At 41.7% G+C, this 16,658-nt stretch overlaps 1 protein-coding gene across 2 annotated transcripts in view; it reads left to right on the plus strand.

The window, feature by feature from the left end:
• GRK3 (G protein-coupled receptor kinase 3) overlaps positions 1–16,658 on the plus strand; it is a 415,982-nt gene that overhangs the window by 88,430 nt on the left and 310,894 nt on the right. The gene's annotated exons all lie outside the window — the stretch shown is intronic.

The following is a 16,658-nucleotide window of genomic DNA, read 5'->3' on the forward strand; positions in this document are numbered from 1 at the left end:
AATTTCATACCATTTTTGGTATAAATATATACAGTGTTTATTTAGAACAGAAAAATAACCTATTGCTTTCCCCTTTAACCCTGTCTGTATGTGTGCCAGACCACAGAGTTAAATGCGAGGCATTTGTGAATATTTGTGTGTTTCGGTCTCATCTCTGCTGAATCTCACAGGCTCTTTTCTCTGTATTACTAGGACACACTTACTAAACCCAGCCCAGGCTTTCCGCTTCTCATTTTTCGGATTTGGTGGTGAGGATTGATCACTGCGTGTCTCGTAGTGCTCTGCAAGTTTCTGAAGACCGCACCTAGCTGCCAGATTCTATTTTTACTCATCTAAGTTAGGTGTGGGAAGAAAAAAGAGCACTACTCCAGGGGAGTAACGAGCAGCATTGTCTCTTAAAATACCAATTCATTATTTTTTAAACCATGTGGTGACTATACGGTTCTCTCACAATAAAACAATCAGGTATTCTCCTTTTCACAAGTGTTCTTTTCATTTGGCAACATTAGGTTGAACCGTCTACTTGTGGTTGTAGTCCCTTCTATATACCCAGTAAAGTGACCGGCCTCTGGTGATACACAGAGATTAACCACTTTCAGCCCCAGACCATTTTGCTGGCTTAAGACCAGAACAACTTTTTGCGATACGGCACTGCGTCGCTTTAACTGACAATTGCACGGTCGTGCGACGTGGCTCCCAAACAAAATTGATGTCCTGTTTTTTCCCCACAAATAGAGCTTTCTTTTGGTGGTATTTGATCACCCCTGCGGTTTTTATTTTTTGCTCTATAAACAAAAATAGAGCGACAATTTTGAAAAAATGCATTATTTTTTACTTTTTGCTATAATAAATATCCCCCCCAAAAAATACAAAAAAACATTTTTTTTCCTCAGTTTAGACCGATATGTATTCTTCTACATATTTTTGGTAAAAAAAATCGCAATAAGCGATTATTGATTGGTTTGTGCAAAATTTATAGCGTTTACAAATTAGGGGATAGTTTTATGTCTTTTTTATAAATTTTTTTTTTTTTTTACTAGTAATGGCGGCGATCAGCGATTTTTATCGTGACTGCGACATTATGGTGGACACATCAGACATTTTTGACACATTTTTGGGACCAAGTGTGTCCTAGGGGCGTGCTACTAACTATGGGGGGCGTGGCTGTGTGTTAGTGAACACTGATCTCTGCTCCAATCTCTGTGATTGGAGCAGAGATCAGTGTCACTTGTTGCTAGGCAGAACGGGGAGATGCTATTTACTTCCGCATCTCCCCATTCAGCCTCCCCATGAGACAATTGCGGGTATCCCCACGGCGATCGAGTCTGCAGGACCTGCGACCGGACTCATGGGGGTCCCGACCGCCACACGCGTGCACGCTGCTGGCAACGAACACGCACAGTGGCAGTGGCAGTTTCAAATGTATGTACCTGTACGCCAATTTGCCTGCCCGTGAGATTCTGCAGACAAACATCGTCGTGCGTCGGTCGGAAAGTGGTTAAACAAATTCTCCTACATAAGTTGTACCTGTTTATCTGCAGTCTTCTCTTTTCTACATCTGTTCAAAGTCCAGTTTTTTTAAAGCTTGTCTGAGCTGTCAGAAAACAGGGGCTGGGGAGCTAAAGTACTCAGCGAGCTGATTGGAGGGAAAGGGATACACCCCCCCTTCACACAGGAACAGAGCTGAAGTGGTCAGTCACAGGCTGTGTGCTGGAGATCCATCCCCGCTCACCTTTTTTCTCTTGGGGTCAGGAAAACCAGTCAGAAGTAAATGGTGCTGATAGCAGAGGAACAGGGCAGCAGACAAAAATGACACTTAGGCCCCTTTCACACTGGGGAGCGGCGTCTGTGGTAAAGCGGTGCTATTTTTAACGCCGCTTTACCGTCGTTTTACCGTCGTTTTAGTGGTTTTAACCCCTGCTAGCGGCCGAAAAGGGTTAAAACCGCCAACAAAGCACCGCTGCAGCGGCGCTTTGCCAGTGGTATGGCCGCGCTGCCCCATTGATTTCAATGAGTAGGAGCGGTTAAGGAGCGGTGAATACACCGCTCCTTCACCGCTCCAAAGATGTGGCTAGCAGGACTTTTTTCACCTTCCTGCTAGTGCACCACTCCAGTGTGAAAGCCCTCCGGCTTTCACACTGGAGTGAAAGGGGCCAGATTTTTTCAGATTTTTTAGTGCTGTAGCGCCTGAAAAACGCCCTAGTGTGAAAGGGGCCTTAGTGCTCTAGATGGAGATAAGTACATACTATAGAGGGATATGCTTTGTTCATATTTCATGTTTGAGGTTTAGAAACCACTTTACACCCGGGCCGTTTGATTCCCCACAAAGACTGTCCCGGGTGAGGGCTCCCTTCCGTACCTTCTTTCTCTCGCCATACCATAGGTGCTCTCTTTTCTTTTCTTGCAACCTATTATGACTACAAGTTGTCTCCGCAGGGCCTCCTCTGGTGGAGCACAGTTTCCCTACCCCCTGAACGGCTAAGCTTAATTAAGTGAAGACCACCCACGTGTTTATTTTTTATTTTGTTTAAATTGGTTAAAGTTATCTACTATTGCCTACGACATTTGGGGCACAGACACAAGGCAGTCACCACATTTTCCTGACAAATGAGGGGGGAGGGGAGGTGGGCGGGGCCAGAGATCCGGGATAGGCTGGGGGGGTGTTTGTGCAGGCCACAGCGTGATCCCTTTGGGATGCCTGGTATGGGCCCCCTTGCGCCAACTGGAACAGAAGTTAAAAATGATCCTCCACCTGCCTGGGCTTGACCCAATTGCACTTCTGCAAGCAAAAAGGCTACTGTATCTCCAAAGCTCAGATTAGTGGTTTATATTAAGCCTTCAGGGGGGCCGGGACTCACCGATGTATGCTATTGTTACATTTTGTATTGGTCAAACCCTACCGAAAGGGCTATGTTGGCTCTCCAATGGGGATAATTGTTATAATATTACTTTGTATTATTGACAAAAACTTTTCAATAAAAATATTGAATGAGAAACCACTTTAAAAACATACAGCGTTCCATATTGGTTAACCACTTGTGGACCATCCGCCCAAAATGTACTGCGGACGGGCGGCCCATGCAGGCAAAGCAACATACCCGTATGTTGCTACCTGCTTCTGGGTTTAGGGTGCACACATGTGGCAGTGACACAACAAGGTGAGGGATGTGGAGGCAGCAGGTGAGTGGATGCCTTGATGGATCAGAAAAGACAGGTGCTCTTTAAATGTAATTTAACTTAACTTAACTTAACTTATTCTTGCTGGTAGTTAGAATCTTTAATATTGGCAAACAAAATGAAGGTTTCCTATTTAGAATAATAAGCTGTCAGGTTAGTAAAACAGCAATATGAGAACCGATTCAATCATAGAGTTTGTAGTGTACATAGATTTGCAAGACAATGGGATAAAGGAATATTGCTGTTTTATCTCTTGGTTAACCACTTTCAGACCGGACCAATTTGCTGGTCAAAGACCAGACCACTTTTTGCGATTCGGCACTGCGTCGCTTTAACTAACAATTACGCAGTCGTGCGACATGCCTCCCAAACAAAATTGACGTCATTTTTTTCCCACAAATAGAGCTTTCTTTTGGTGGTATTTGATCACCCCTGCGGTTTTTATTTTTTGCGCTATAAACAAAAATAGAGCGTCAATTTTGAAAAAAATGCATTATTTTTTACTTTTTGTTATAATAAATATCCCCCAAAAATATATAAAAAAACATTTTTTTCCCTCAGTTTAGGCCGATACGTATTCTTCTACATATTTTTGGTAAAAAAAATCGAAAAAAAAAAAGCGATTATTGATTGGTTTGCGCAAAAGTTATAGCGTTTACAAAATAGGGATAGTTTTATAGCATTTTTATTAATAATTTTTTATTATTTTTTTTTTTTTACTAGTAATGGCGGCGATCAGCAATTTTTATTGTGACTGCGACATTGTGGGGGACCCATCGGACATTTTTGACACATTTTTGGGACCATTGTCATTTATACAGTAATCACTGCTATATAAATGCAGTGATTCCTGTGTAAATGACACTGGCAGTGAAGGGGTAAACCAGTGGGTGGCAGTGTAGGGGTTAAGTGTTCCTAGGGGTGTGTTACTAACTGTGGGGGGGTTGGGCTTTCATTTAGTGAACACTGATCTCTGCTCCAATCACATGGAGCAGAGATCAGCGTCACTAGTTGCTAGGCAGAATGGAGAAATGCTGTTTACAACGGCATTTCTTCATTTGGCTGCTCCGTGAGACGATCGCGGGTATGCCCGCGGCGATCGAGTCCGCGGGTCCCGCGACCGGACTCACGGGGGTCCCGACCAGCGCGGGAGCGCGCCGCCGGCGGCACGCTCCCGATGGCAGGGCGGCAAATTTAAAGGGACGTACATGTACGCCCATTTGCCTGCCCGTGCCATTCTGTCGACGTACATCGCCGTGCGCTGGTTGGCAAGTGGTTAATATTCCATGTTTTATCTCATGGTTAATGTGAAATTGTGTGAATGCATCAATGCAGTGCATGTTATGTCAGCTTGCAGAGCTTGGATTCATTGAATGAGTTTACCAAAAATGTAAATATTGCAGAATATACAGCCTCATGCTGCATAACTAAGCTCTATTTCATGCTGAATTAACTAAATTATTAATGTATCCTAAATAGAAAACTATATTTGGATAGATTTTTACTCCAAAAGCATTTTATTAAACTAAATTTGATAATAAAAAAATTTTTATTTAAATAAAAAAAAAAAATCGATTTATTTTTTATTTTTATTTTTTTATTTATCATTGATGACAGTGTATATTCTTAGCATTGATCATTGTATTAGTGTCACTGGTGATATCAGTGGCAGTTAGTTCTCCCCGGCATCAGTTAGTGTCAGATTTCCCACCATGAGTCCTATTATAAGTCACTGATCACCGGCATTAGTAGTATAAAAAAATCCAATATTTATGCCATAGTTTGTAGACACTATAACTTTAATGCAAACCAATTCTATATATACTTATTGGGATTTTTTTTTATTATTAAAGACATGTACATTTGTGAACATTTTTGGTCTTTTTTTAGTTTTATATTGCAAAAAAAATAAAAACTGGCGATGATCAAACACCACCAAAAAAAATGCTCTATTTGTGTGAAAAAATGAATAGAAAAATACATTTTGTTTGGGTACAGCGTTGCATAACTGCACAATTACCAGTTAAAGTAACGTGTTACTAAATAGCAGAAAATGGCCTGGCCATGAAGGGGGTGGAGTTTTTGATGTTTATTTTTGAAGTGCTAATTGTAAACAGCACTCTGATTACTACTAGTGCATGCATAATGCCTGATTGTGCTGTTGTTATGCAGCTCAGATCACAGGAAAGCTACATAGTCAAAATGACTCTTTGCCTTGTGTTTGCTGTGATGCCCAATCACATTGATTACGAATGTAAATACTACTACTGTTTACATTTGAAGGGATTCAATGAATGAATAAAGGGACAGCAACAAATGGTCAGCAGTCCTCTGACTGTGTGCTGTACATCTTATCTCCATCCTGTAAATTAAAGATGAGCTCCAGCCCCCCCTCCCCCCCCACCAAAAAATTAAAAGTCAGTAGCTACAGATATTGTAACTGCTGACTTTTAATATACGAGCACTTACCTGTCCAGGGATCCCGTAATGCCTGCAGCCCAGCTGATTTTTCCGGTCGGTTCTCAGGTGCTGCCGCTGCCATTTGTTTTACGGGCGACTGGCAGTGAAGCCTTGCGGCTTTACAGCCGGTTCCCTACTGCACATGCACAAAGCACACTACGCTTTGTAAAAGGAGGAAAGAGGAGGCAGGCCGAACTTCCAAGGGACTTCGCCGATGCAAGGTCTCCTGGAAGTGGGGACAAGTACCTGTTAACTTAAAGAGGAGCTCCAGCCCCCCCCCCCCCCCCCAAAAGGTGCCAAATGTGGCAGCGGAGGGGTGGAGGAAGCATACAAGTGGAATTCCCCCCCTTTGGGCATTCACCTCCCTTATCCTGCACACAAACCCCGTTTATCTCCGCCAATCAATTGATTCGACCTGTACATTAGAAATTTTACCCTTTTATCTCCTAAACTGTACTTAAGTGATGCATTTAAAGAGGAAGTAAACCCCGATGGGTTTACTTCCTCTTTGTCTCCCTGCAAAGGTAAAGCATAATGGGCTACTATGCATCGCACTGTAGCCCATTATGTGTCAGTTACGTGACAGGAGCCAGCGATGTCACCGCTGTCCCCTGTAGCATGGAGCGTCCATCCTCTTCCGGGTATCGGTGCTCCGGCCTCTCACAGCACCGTAGCAACAATGACATCATTCCCGCGCATGTGCACGGGAGCCGCCACTAAGCTGCATGCTTAGTGTGCCTGCACGCCGCTGGACAGCGGTGCTTGTCTTTTTGCAAATATCTCCTAAACCATGTAGGTTTAGGAGATATGGACCTACAGGTAAGCCTTAATCTAGGTCTGTAAGCCCTTGTACACACGGTCGGAGAATCTGTCGGAATGAGTCTTATCGGACCGTGTCGTCAGATAATCCGACTGTGTGTGGTATGCATCGGACTGATTCCGTCCGAATCTCCGTCCGACCCAATTTTCCAACATGTTGGAAATATTTCCCGACCAACTGGGCCGGACGGACCTAATCCGATCATGTGTATAGCATTTTCATCGGACCAAGTGCCACGCATGCTCAGATCAAATTCCTACATCAAAGCTATTGGCTACTAGCCTGAATGTAGTCCCATCGTAACGAAATTACGTCATCACGTTCTGAAAGATCGGATTTTTCGCCAACTTGGCCCGACCGTGTGTATGCAACAGTTTTGGACACAATCCGTCGGACTAAATCCGACGGGCAAAATCCGACGGATTTGGTTGGCAAAATCTCCGACCGTGTGTACAGGGGCTTAGGATTTACAACCCTACAAGTGGTCTGTATTGTTTACAACCACTTTAATTTGGTGCATCATTACCAAGCTCCATATTTTAACCACATCAGCATGTTTGTTAATTTCCAAAAATTGTGCCAACAAAAAAGGGGCCTATGAAACCTTGGGATGCTTACTTTGCAAAAAGGGGTCATTTTGGGGGTGTTTGTGCTGTCCTAAAATTTTCATTTGATATGCTTTAAAAGAAAGGGAAAGGTTTTTTTTTTTTTTTTTTTTTTTATTAACTTTGGTACTTTTACATATTACAAAAACTGGTTATTACCATCAAATGAAAGCTCAATCTGTTTTAAAAAGTATGTAAAACTAAATTGGGTACATTGTTGCATGCTCAAGTAATTGTCAGTCAAAATATCAGAGGCTACAGGCTAGAATTTCGCTTCAAGGCCCCTCCCCAATTCACTATCTCTAACCTACCTGTGTCACTGCACAAATTAGCAGATTTTCATGCAGCCCTAAGGGTCTTCTGGAGTAGGGTTGGCATTGCCCCATCCCTGTGTCAGAATAGGTACCTTGTTCACAATTTCCATACCAACCGGGAATTTGGCCCATCTTTGTTCTCAATGCCCTAAATTTGTTCATTTGGGGTTCAGAAGTTTTTCATAATGCCCACCAGATCTGTCATAGCCATGCTTTCATCAGGGAGACTTTCTGGCTTCTATGGACATATACCTACGTTTTCCAATTTTTCAAGCACATGAGCAAATCCTTTGCTTTTGCTAAGGGTCTAGTTTGCAGCCCTGCCACTCTGCCTATCCTGTGGACCTCCAGTATTTGCTCCTCTGCAAGCCTTACTTCTCTCCCAGACCATCTCCGTTGTGGAATACATTTCATGACCTACTGTTGAGGAAACTGTCAGCACAGGTTAAGGCAGACAACATAGTCTGAACTGACCAGACCTTGCAGAGGTTTGGCTGGGTCCTGAACCTTCAGAAGTCTGCTTTGGAACCAACTTGCCACTTGGAATAGCTGGGTATCGCCCTAAACACAGCTGGGGCCACTTTGGAAACTCTCTCTTCCCCTCCCAGACTCTTGCCCGCCTCTTCTTTCTGCATGAGAGCTCTGGGGCTGATGGTAGATTCCTTCAAGGCAGTCCCATTTGCCCAGTTCACTACAGACCCCTACAGTGTAAATGTCATTTTTAAAAGACTATATTGTACTATTCCATAACACCATTTGCAGTTGTAAGGCACACCCAAGCATGTCGTCTAAAGGAGTTGTGTATTTTCAATGTCGTCCTTTATAAACCTCTCCCCGCGGAAGGTATTTTTTATACAATGTTTTTTCCTTGGTACATGTCCCCATAGCAGTACCCAGGTCCCTGTGCTCTTTATCAACAGTAGCTTGCCTATTAGCCCTGAAATGGTCAGAAAAAAAGTAACAAGATTCAGCTCCCATAGGCTTAAGTGGGGTTTAGGCTAAGTTTGTGGACTTCCCACTAGGATCACCGAACTCATCCAGGTTTGCTCATCCTTTTTTCATTGATATAGAAAACCTGAACTGTAAAATACCTAATCCAGTGCTCTCCGCAGGCATCTCCAGGTTTCTATGCTCGCCCCATAGGGCTGCCATGTAGAGTAATGAGGCCCATTGCTGAACCTGGCACTCGGGGGGTTTAAATGAAAAATGGACCTGATGTGCAGGCATTGGGAAACTGTTGTGTGCTGATTGCAGTGCATATATATATATATATATAATATGACAGTTAAGCCCAGTTTGATCTTGGATTCACTAGGCATTGTTATTGCAATTTGCTGTACAGGGGTCTCAAACTGGTGGCCTTCCAGCTGTTGCGAAACTACAAGTCCCATGAGGCATTGCAAGGCTGACAGTTACAAGCATGACTGCAACAGGCAGAGGCATGATGGGACTTGTAGTTTTGCAACAGCTGGAGGGCCACCAGTTTGAGACCCCTGTGTGGAATAAGTACCATCAGTGCAAATGAATTCACTAGGCCTTGCACCAATTTACAACACAAGATTACACCAAAATTAACATATTTTTGCTATGTTTTGTGCACAGTCAGTTTGAACAGGAATAGCTATTTGTGCTTTATTTAATCTTGCTGTTGGAATGAAAGGATATTAAGATAAGTCTCATAAGCAAGTGTATTCAGCCTTGTGTGTATGAAATGTCAAAGGTTGAAAACTCTTAGATCTTCATGTAGTAAATGTCAGTTTCTTGAAGCCAACATGTTTGCTGTGCATTATGAAAAATATTGTAGATCAAAATATGGTTGGGTTTTCATTCTCAAGTGACTTGCTAGTATTGTGAAAGGCCAAAAAGTAAAGAATGCAGATATCCCTACTTCCATAGAATACTAAAATGTATGCAAAACAGGTGCTGCAGCTTTCTGTAAGAGTAGGTAGGGTTGATTCCTTTTTGTCATTCAGTCAACCAGTTGACAAATGTTATGTGAACTTTGTCCTGTCCCCATACTGGTGGAGACTGTAGAATCCTGTTGTATGACACTAGCATATCCAGCTTACAGGACTTGACTGTACATGATTTTGTATGATTCACAACATTTATTCTCAATTCTTAATGATGATGTATACCAAGTCCAAGATGAAAAACCCTTTAGTTTAGTGATGACACTATGCTAATAGACAAGTGCTTAATTTTGGTTGTTTTTGGGCCACACTTTAAAGTCTGTTGAAAGGGTTTTTTAGTTGGAGGTCTCTTTACATTTTTATTATGGACTAAGTATGGACTAAATAAAGAAAAGAAAAAACATTTATACTCACTTAGGTAGATGTAGCATTGATCCAATGCTGCATCTGTCCCCCGCTGTCTCTGCAGTGAGAACTGAGCAATCAAACACCGCTGATCACTCAGTTCTCCCCCCTCAGCTCTGAGTAGAGAGTCTGGGCTGTTGTCACCAGCTCTCTGCTCTCCCCTCCAGTGCTCACTGGAGTGCCAGGCTGTGGAGGGGCTGGCTCAGACGGTCAATAGATCTCTAAGAGGCGATCTGCTGACAGCCTAAGCCAGCCCTTCCACAGCCTAAAAAAAAAAAAAAAAAAAAAGGCTGCAGATAAGAAGGCATAACCTATGTGGGAGGACTTCTTTAAGTAAATCTGTCGATTTAAGGGAAGACGTGTTTAACTACTTCAGCCCCAGAAGGATTTACCACCTTAATGACCAGGCTATTTTTTGTGATATGTCAATTTAACTGACAATAGTGTGGCCATGCGACGTTGTACCCAAGCAAAATTTATGTCCTATTTTTTATTACAAATAGAGCTTTCTTTTGGTGGTATTTGATCACCTCTGTGGTTTTTATTTTTTGCGCTATAAACAAAAAAGCGCATCGATTTTGAAGAAAACGAATTATATTTTTTACTTTTTGCTATAATAAATATCCCCCAAAAAATATAAAAAAACGAATTTCTTCATCAGTTTAGACCAATATGTATTCTTCTACATATTTTTGGTAAAATAAAACCGCAATAAGCGTATATTGATTTGGTTTGCACAAAATCTATAGCGTCTTCAAAACAGGGGAAAGATTTATGGCATTTTTATTATTAGTATTTTTTTTTTTTTTACTAGTAATGGTGGTGATCAGCGTTTTTTAGTGGGACTGCAACATTGCGGTGGATGGACACTTTTGCCACTTTTTTGGAACCAGTGACATTTATATAGCTATCAGTGCTATAAAATGCACTGATTACTGTATAAATGACAATGACAAGGAAGGGGTTAGCAGTAGGGGGCGAACAAGCGGTTAAGTGTTCCCTAGGGAGGTGTTTCTAACTGGCGGAGTGGACTGACAGGCATAAGAGAGATCGCTGTTCCTGATCACTAGGAACAGATAATCCCTCTCTCTATTCCCTTGACAATACAGTGATCTACTTGTTTACCTTGACAAATCCCCGTTCTGCCTCTGTGTGGCAATCGTGGGTAGCCAGCTGCCATTGTGGCTGCCGGCCACATGCATCAGTGTCGTGCGTCCACTGTATCTATTACACGAACTGATATACCGGTATGGTGATTTGCGCAATAGAGCCGACCTGCCGGCTCCAACTCTTACCAAGATTACACATTGCATCTTGATAACCAAACTGGAAGTGAAGAGAGATCTTTTAAATGGGGCTCACAGACAAAAACTCTGAAAGGTAAGCCCAGAGCAGAGAAGGAATGAACTAGGCAGAGGTCATACATGACTGGGTGGAAGGGGAACCAGGCCGAAGGGGTTAACTATATTAAGTGATATGGTCAGTACTGACACTTACCTGATTGATTAAGTAGACAAGGTGATTGGGAGGAAAGTATAGTGCTAGGTAGGAGTGGTTTAGGTTCACTTGCAGAGAAGAAATCATCAGAAGAACGTCCCTCCCGCCCTATTTTTTCAGGTAGTACTGCTATACATCTTTTGTTTTTCTTTGGCGGTTTGGGATCCTTGATTGGGGTCTCAACCTAGTGTTAATGGTAAAATGGTGGGGATCCATCTTGGTTATGACATCCTCTAGTTGGTACGGTTCAATTCATAGTGACTGGTGGGTGTCTTAGGACAGCTATGTTAGTTCCCGAGGTGGTGTTTTGTGGCTTGGGTCATATCTTGGCTAACTGGTGCCACAGACGCAAAGTTTTAGTTATTTGGTACCGTCAAGGACCTGCAACCATTGTTACTTGGACTGATATGTTTTATTGCTATGTTTTGTTATTGATAAGCTTATGTTTAATAAAAGGCAGATTTGGCCATTTAACACCAATTGCTAGTAGTGTGTTTGTTTTTCTTCCTTGGACTTATAGGAAGATTTAGTTGTGTGCAGTTTTGGGTAAGAGGTCAAGTATGGAGGTGAGCTCTGATCTACCCTGATCAAGAGCTTTGGACTCTTCCCCACTCTATCCAAGACTAGAAAAAATTTGGCTGTAAAAAGAGACTGCATGGCAAACCTCCGTAAAACAAGCCTTAATATCTGTACAGTTTTGGGGTATTTCTATGCATGCTTTGTCAAGGTTTACTCATTTTTCGCAATATACCCATTGGCCCTTTTACTTTACCTAGAACTTTTGACAGTACTGCTTCTATCCTGTAAGTAAATGTAAGCTGCATGGAGGGCCTTAGCAGTAATACTGAAGGCTGTAGTTTGTTTTTGCTTCAATAATTTGGAGACAGCATGATGAGGAAGATGTGACCCATGCACTTTTGTCTGAAAAGGCATGCGTCCAGCAAAGTTAAAACAATTATCTCTACGCACTATGTTTTTCTTAGCTGCGAAATGTGGACTGGCTACGTGACGCACACTCATCGTTGCAGAGGCTTTTCAGTGGAGCAGATTTCGTGTCCTGCCACGTCCAGATCGGTCACCCCTGCTGCTGGTCTTTGTTGATAAGTGTAGGTTTTCCTGCACGCTCTGCTACTGATCATCTACATTCCTCTCTGAAATTTTATTACACAACTGCACAAGTTAGATTATTCCGGCAGAGTGGGAATACGTGCTCTCAAGTTCACCAGGGGCTAAACTGTGCCAGATTTGTTTGTATGCACTCCGTTATATAACCTTGCAGATGTCAGTGTATTATTTTGGTTATTTGGATGCTGTGTTGAAAAAGAATCCTTAATTTGAGCCAATCTGATAAGAGTAATAGATGCTTTACTGATGGATTAATTATCAGTACACAAAGTGAACCTTACCAAAGTGCCTGAAGGAAAAACTGTCTGTATTGTTATTATTACTGTGAAGCCACAGCCGGGTGCCCACAGTTAGAATGCTGGCGCTGCGGAGGGGGGAACGAGCGAGGCTTCTTTCCCCTGCATTGCTGGACCCTGGACAGGTAAGTGTCTGATTATTAAAAGTCAGCAGCTGCAGTATTTGTAGCTGCTGACTTTTTTATTTTATTTTTATTTTTAAGGGGAACTCCTCTTTAACAGCAAATCGACAGAACCTTCTTCATAACCTAGGGACTGCCTGTATAGGCAACACCTCTTGTTTTTAATTTTCCTGTACTGCCACTGCTGCCAACCCTGTACCACAGTGGGGCTTTTGAAGAAAATGTATATAGGCTGCTGTAAATATTAAATTCTCAGTGAACTACCAGGGTACCGTTGAGCACTGTAGGTAGTTCATTGTTTCTTCCTGTTATTGTTTACTGAGGTATGAGCAGATGGCTTACTTTGGCAGTCTGCAGGAGTCCTGCATTGCACCCACGATCTGCTGATGGCGGATGCAGTGCTTTTCGGGCTCCTAGTAAAAAAATATGCAAATTTTTTTACCTACAAAAACTTGCTGACCGTATAACTTACATATATGGCAGCAAAGTGCCACTACTACCTAGTATGTGATCTGACACTTCCAGGTAGGGGGTGGGTACTGCAAACTCAATGTAAATTAGGTAGCTTGCTGTCAGTAAGGAAGGCATGGATCCTGTGTTCCTGCAAAACAAGGACATGGATTCATACCTTCCCCTAGTAAAAGCACCTCCCACAGTACACACAATCACTAGCTAGGCACACAGTCAACCCTTTGATAGCCTCTGATGTTAACCCCTTGCCAGCCAGTGTTATTAGTCCAGTGACCGTACATATTTTCTAGCACCAATCATGTATTAGTGTCACTGGTCCCCAAAAAGCGTCAGTTAGTGTCTGACTGTCTGCCACAATATCACAGTCCCACTATAAGATGCTGATTGCCACCATTACTATTAAAAAAAAAAGTACATACAGTTGTGCTCATAAGTTTGCATACGCTGGCAGAATTTATGATTTCTTGCCCATTTTTCAGAGAATGTGAATGATAACACAAAAACTTTTCTTTCACTCATGGTTAGTGTTTAGCTGAAGCCATTTATTATCAATCTACTGTGTTTACTCTTTTTAAATCATAATCACAACAGAAACTTTTTTCAATGGCTAATAAAGGTAACCATCCTCAACTGTGATCTGTTTTCTTGTAATTTGTGTGTGTGTATAAGAGGCCAATGAGTTTCTGGACTCCTTACAGACCCTTGCATCTTTCATGCAGTGCTGCACTGAAGTTTCTGGATTTTGAGTCAAAGGTAGTTGAACTGTATAAAACAGGAAAGGCATATAAAAAGATACCCAAGGAATTGAGAATGCCAATCAGCAGTGTTCAAACTCTGATCAAGAAGAGGAAAATGAGTTGTTTTGTTGAAACCAAACCATGGTCAGGTAGACCAACTAAAATTTCAGCCATAACTGCCAGGAACGTTGTTCGGGATGGAAGGAAAAACCCATAAATAACTTCAGATGAAATATAGGACTCTATGAAAACATGTGGTGTGGCGGTTTCAAGATGCACAATAAGGAGGCACTTGAAGAAAGATGTGCTGCATGGTCGAGTCGCCAGGAGAAAGCCATTACTATGCAAATTCCACAAGGTATCCAGCTTAAAATATGCCAAACAGAACAGAGACAAGCCTCAAACCTTCTGGCACAAAGTCATTTGGAGTGATGAGACCAAAATTGAGCTTTTTGGCGACAGCCATAAACGCTGCATTTGGAGAGGAGTCAACAAAGCCTATGATGAAACACGGAGGTGGATCGCTGATGTGTTGGATGTGTGAGCTACAAAAGCACAGCAACTTTGCTCAAAATTGTTGGCAAGATGAATGCAGTATGGTATCAAAAAATACTGGAGGAACATTTGCATTTATCAGCCAGGAAGCTGCGCATGGGACGTACTTGGACATTCCAACATAATGATCCAAAACACAAGGCCAAGTCGACCTATCATTGGCTACAGCAGAGTAAAGTGAAGGTTCTGGAGTGTCCATCTCGGTCTTATGACCTCAATATCATTGAGCCACTCTGGGGAGATCTCAAACGTGCAGTTCATACAAGACAGCCCAAGAATTTACAGGAACTGGAGGATTTTTGCCAAGAGGAATGGTCAGCTTTACCATCTGAGAAGATAAAGAGCCTCATCCACAAATACCATAAAAGACTTCAAGCTGTCATTAATGTTAAAGGGGGCAATACACGGTATTAAGAACTGGGGTATGTAAACTTTTGATCAGGGTCATTTGGGTAGTTTCTGTTTTGATTATGATTTAAAGAGTAAACACAGTTGATTGATATAAATGGCTTCAGCCAAACACTAACCACGAGTGAAAGATAAGTATAAGTGTTTTATTATTCATATTCTCTGAAAAATGGCCAAGAAATCATAAATTCTGCCAGGGTATGTAAACTTATGAGCACAACTGTAAATAAAAATATCCCATAGTTTGTAGATGCTATAACTGTTGCACAAACTAATTTAATACTAATCGGGTTATTTTTTTATACCAAAACTATGTTGCAGAATACATATTCGCCTACATTGAACAAATTTGATTCTTTCAATTTTTTTTTATTGGATATGTTTTATAGCAGAAAGTAAAAAATATTGTTTTTATACTTCAAAGTTTGTGTATGGCACAAAAAATAAAAACCGCTGAGGTGATCAAATTCCACCAAAAGCTCTATTTGTGGGCAGAAAGAACATACATTTTATTTGGGTACAGCGTCACACACAATTGTCAGTTAAAGTGGCCCGGTCATGAAGGAGGGCAAGTGGTTAAAGTGGAAGTAAACTCCCCTATCGTTTTCAGCCAAGGAAGCTGCCATCTTTGCCTCTGTTTAATCTTCAACTGCTATGTTGCTGCACATGTGATTCGTTATGACACCAGCCATTGGATGGTTTGATAATTTGGCTGAGAGCACAGCCAATGTGCAGTTAGCATTCCCGGCATGCCTTTTTTTTTTAACTGTTTAAATAAATGGGTTAACTTCCACTTTAAGTAGAGAAGGTTAAAACTGCTGCTGCTGGTTGTTTTTTTTTTTTTTGCCATCTGTGTTTCCTTTACTTCCTGTTTTGTAGACTCAACAGGAAGTGACAGGAAATCTTTCCAATGTAAGCAAAAATCCCTATTGGACAGATGTAACTGTAACGTGTCCCCACTGGAAGACTTGCCCTCTATTTCTATTCTGGTGGCAGCTCAGAATTTTTGGATTTACTCTGATTTTCATTCCTTGGAACATTGGTGATCAGGACAATTAAAGAGAATAAATTAATAAATCTCCCAAATGGAGACACCGCAATAAAAAAATCCTTTTGCTAAAAAAAAAAGTTTTTTACATTTTTTTTATTTAAATTTAGTTGCTATTGCTTACTATATTTAGCTGTACATTAAGAAAACCATTTAGGCTTAACGTACACTTAAATAAAAATACTCCTAAAGGTTTGCTGTGTGAGTGCGGATGTTGGCAGACAAATGAGGAAGACCGTGTCTACACAGCAGGCTCTCTGGTGTATAATATTCAGCCATCTTATAAGTACAGACCGCATGCAGACTTTACTTAAGACTGGAACGTGGTCTGTTAGAGGTCCTCCTAATGGAGTAAACTGTTAAACAGGCTGGACCTGTTTTCTATGGATTCTGCTATAAATATCGCAAGGCTCTCTTGGTTTTCTTGCCCTAGGTCCCGGTCTCACATAGTCGTGTTCTACAAGGCATTTTTTCAGCAGCTCTGGCAGACATCCAGCCCATGTCTTGTTTCTGCTGTGGTTTCCACACACAGTGAAGCTAAATACTTTTTTCTTTTTCTTGATAGCAGACCGTTTAGGATCACTCTTACACAAATATTTAGACAGGTAGCGTGATTGTTAATTTGTCTCCAAATTGAGGGATTAATTTCTGTCGGTCGTAATTGCATTTTTATGTTTTGTTTTGACCGGTTTGTTGGCATTGTTT

The sequence above is a fragment of the Lithobates pipiens genome, unplaced genomic scaffold (assembly GCF_037356315.1).
Source record: "Lithobates pipiens isolate NorthernLeopardFrog02 unplaced genomic scaffold, aLitPip1_a1.2 Scaffold_3, whole genome shotgun sequence".
Lineage (NCBI taxonomy): Eukaryota > Metazoa > Chordata > Amphibia > Anura > Ranidae > Lithobates > Lithobates pipiens.